At 34.9% G+C, this 4,288-nt stretch overlaps 1 pseudogene; it reads right to left on the bottom strand.

Moving 5' to 3' along the window:
- Positions 1-1,809: 1,809 nt before the first annotated feature.
- LOC104651049 (protein mago nashi homolog pseudogene) lies at positions 1,810-3,535 on the bottom strand (annotated as a pseudogene).
- Between the last annotated feature and the right edge of the window lie 753 nt (positions 3,536-4,288).

The raw sequence follows: 4,288 nt of genomic DNA, 5'->3' as shown, positions 1-4,288 counted from the left end.
TTAGGATTGCCATAAGTATTAAAATAATTTCTCCATATGAAATTCTTATGTCTGTTCATGAAACACATAGTTCCATACGTATGTTAACTGTCATTATTAGCGAAAAATTCAAATGAATCCTGCTCAGTATCAGAGAATCTTAGGCTCATTGAAAATAGATGGAATTATATTTCTAATAGAAATTAATCATTTAAATAACTATAAATGTCTTAATATTTAAAATTTTAAATCAAAATTCTTAAATACAAAATCTAAAAAGTACTATTTACTCATTTTAAATTTTATTCTAATTTGTCAGTTATTAATTGTCCTTTATCAAAGTATAATATTAATTTGAAGTATTCAAAAATGTTCCTCTGAGTATTATGGGATTTATACCTTTAAATCATTAGCCACAACCACTCATTGTAAAAAACTAGTGAATATTACATACATATTTCTTCTATCATAGTATTGTAAAATCTATACATATTTTCAAACAGTAGTTCCATGAAACCATGGCCATGGCAGGAAAAACGAGCAACTAATATGGTTATAAGAAGCCTAAATGGGTATCTTATATGGTACAAATAGGCCTAGCATTCTCTTTTCACCAAGTCAGACCACTCATTCCATGTTAGAATTAGATGGCCCCCTTCCGTTTTGCTCAAATATAGAGAAACGTATTTTAAACTTTAGCACTGTACTAATGTATAAAAGGGTGTTGTGGAGGTCTACTTTACATAGCATAACTCTTTCCATCTTGACCTGAGGTATGGTATGGTGTCACACTTGTACTTAAAACCCTTCAGTGGGGCTCCATGACCTACAGGATAAGGATTCAACCCTTTATCTCACATATCCAGCCCTCTTGGAATTCTTAAAAAGCGGCCATGCTTTTTGTTGTTGTTGAACGTGCTTCCACCTGGAATGCCTTTTTGCTCCTTGTTTGCCTGGGAAAATCTTACCATTAGTTCTTAACTCAAATGTCGTACCTTCAGGGAGCCTTTTCAGATAACCTGTTAAAGCTAAATGCTTCTGGGTTGGTTCCAGGTCTTTGCTATTGTAAACAGTGCTGCTATGAACATTCGTGTGCATGTGTCCTTATAGTAGAATGATTTATAATCCTTTGGATATATACCCAGTAATGGGATTGCTGGGTCAAATGGGATTTCTATTTTTAGGTCCTTGAGGAATCGCCACACTGTCTTCCACAATGGTTGAATTAATTTACATTCCCACCAACAGTTGTAAGGGGGGCGGGGAGGTGGGAAGAGATAGCATGGGGAGAAATGACAGATACAGGCAAGGGGATGGAAGGCAGAAAACCACGCTGCCATGTGTGTACCTATGCAACAATCTTACATGTTCTTCACATGTACCCCAAAACCTAAAATGCAATAATATAATAATAATAATAATAATAATAATAAGCTAAATGCTTCTAATATGGAAGCACCTCTTCATCTTCTTGAGACATTTATCTCATTGCTAAAGGTATTGTTTTACATGTACCCTATGAAACTTCAAACTTCATGAGATAATGGTATAATCTACAGTATTTAGTGGACTTCCTGGCCTCATGAACAACAGCAATAATATAAGTCATCATTTACTGGATATTTGTTACATAGTAGGTAAGCACTGTGCTGTTTTACCTAAATTATCTGGTTTAGATGATGTCCATTTGAAAATGAGGAAATTAAGCCAAAGAGGGGCTAAGTCTGCTCATAAAGTTTGCATAACTCGTGAGGACTGATATTTGGTTATTCAGCAGTTAACAAACACTCTCCCACTGCTCAGTGATTTACAATCACCACAGTTCATTCCTTACCCATACTCCATGTTCATGGCAGACTGGCTGTCATTTGACTCCACATTCTCTTCACCAGGGAACCTAAGCTCACAGAACTGATGTTTTATCTAAAATATTTTCAGATATATGACAGAGATAAGAAGACATCCTGATAAACCATGGTGTACTGGCTCTTAAACTTTCCATCCAGAAGTGGAAAATGTCACTTGCTCACACTTAATTAGTGAGAGCAAGGCTAATCATGCTATTATAGGGTGGAGAAGCTTTATCTTTTCCCAGAGAGTAGCAGGGAAGATCTTGAAGAAAAATATAGCCCACTACAGATACTAATTCAGACTTTCCAGACTCTAGGGTATACATTCTCTTACTACATATCTATTTGTGAATAAATGCTACCAAATACATTTCAGCTTTCTGACTTTCTGATATTCTACTAATAAGAGAATGAATAGCAAAACTAATAGAAGAATGGTACATGTAAATAATGAAATAAAAGCCATCCAGATGAAGGAAATAGCCTATACTGCTATTTAGGTAGTACTTAAATGCCATTTTTTTCAAGCCCATTTCCAGGTACATTCATTGGCCAATAGAAATGCAATGAGTCATGTCCAAGTTGGTTGGCAGAAAGGACCTGTATTGTCACTATTTATTCTCAAAGTGAGACAAAATTTATTTCATTCAGAATTTGATAACAAAGCTATCAATCACTCTGTCTGAGGATGAAGAAGGAACATACATTTGTTCTCCAGATATAAAACAAATATATTTTTTTGCTTGTAATTTACAAGGATTCTAATGAAGAATAAAGGTTGCGCCTTGGAAAGAAGAAAATATACAAATTCCTTAAATAAAATTCATAAAAAGCAAAAAGAAAGAGATAAGAATTATATACTAGCATATTGGTACAGAATTCTTCCAATAGAAGACCTCAGTCATCTGCAGCATGTACTTGGACCATACAGTAATTAGTCTATTGAGAATATTAATGATTATTGGATCCTGAATTTTTATGAGTTCTTATTGCCATTGAATTTAGAATATATTCCAGTACTTGAAGTGATATAACAAAGTAATTTGGAATATATTCCAGTACTTGTAAGTGATATAACAAAGTTAAATAGACAGATTTTATTTATTTGAAATAACATGTATTTTAAAGTATCTTCAAAAATGACCTTTGAGTCCCTTAGGATTACAAATAGGATTTTAAGTTTACTTGTAATTTTTATCAATATTTATCAAACACAATAATTTATAGTTTATAAAAATATTATTCTGATATACACAAAAATATTTTGATAGTTGATTAAAAACAGCTATATCCACCTTCTTTGTGTTCACGCCAATATTTAATCTAGGCTTACTCTTGAAGTGTAATTCAGTAACACTGAAAACCAGACACTTCCTGGTCATGAACAAGATATAAAATGTTATTAAGCCTTCCGGATCTTTGGATTGCTTAACATCAATAAGGGAACCAATACTGGATGTTGTAAAAGAAGCGTGTTCATGTCCAGTGACGATTTCAAGCTCCTCCTAGTCAGGAGGAAGCCACAGAGCCTCATACTCTTTGGTAATTTTACTGCCATCAATTACTCTCTTTAGTTCCTCCATCACACTTGTATGTACATATGCCTCTTTTCTGATCGTGACACTGTCCTTGTAATTACTGTTGTTGGCATATCTCAGTGTCTTATCTGGTTGGAACTTGTGGTTGAATTTGTCCTTTTGACTCATGTAGTGATGTAGATAAAAGACAAAAATTACTCTCCGGGGCTTGGAATAGGCACCCAAGATCAAAAAGCGAACTGTACCTCTGTGGTCTGTGCCCTTTTCAAATAAGTTTTTGTTTTTATTGTACTTCTGTGGTCTGTGCCCTACTCATATAGGTTTTTGTTTGTTTGTTTGTTTGTTTGTTTGTTTGTTTTAACAGAGTCTTGCTCTGTCGCCAGGCTCCAGTGCACTGTCACAATCCCAGCTCACTGCAACCTCTACCTCTTCGGTTCAAGCAATTCTCCTGTTTCAGCCTCCCAAGTATTACAGGGATTACAGGCGCCTGCCACCACACCTGGTTACTTTTCTTTTTTGTATTTTTAGTAGAGAAGGCGTTTTGCCATGTTGACCAAGATGGTCTCAAACTCCTGATCTCAGGTGATGTGCCTCGGCCTCCCAAAGCGCTGGAATTATATGCATGAACAACGGTGTCCAGTCTCAAATAGGTTTTTAGGAGATTTGTTATAATATATCAAAAACATGGATAAAGGATTTTATTCCTATCAGAATAGGATTCTCCATTTTCCTAACGTGTATTAAATTATACCTTCTTGATGGAGTGGTTACTAAGAAATATAAAATTCTGATTTAGGAACCTCTGCCAAAAGGAAGATCAATCTGGAATTGCAATGAGAAAAATATACCCACATTGACAAAAATCGCATTGGTTAGCATATCTCAGAGCACGTGTTGGTCAGATGAAGTTGGTTTTATCTG

Source organism: Saimiri boliviensis, chromosome 1 (genome assembly GCF_048565385.1).
Source record: "Saimiri boliviensis isolate mSaiBol1 chromosome 1, mSaiBol1.pri, whole genome shotgun sequence".
NCBI classification, from domain to species: Eukaryota; Metazoa; Chordata; class Mammalia; order Primates; family Cebidae; genus Saimiri; species Saimiri boliviensis.
This window is presented reverse-complemented; position numbering and strand designations above follow the sequence as displayed.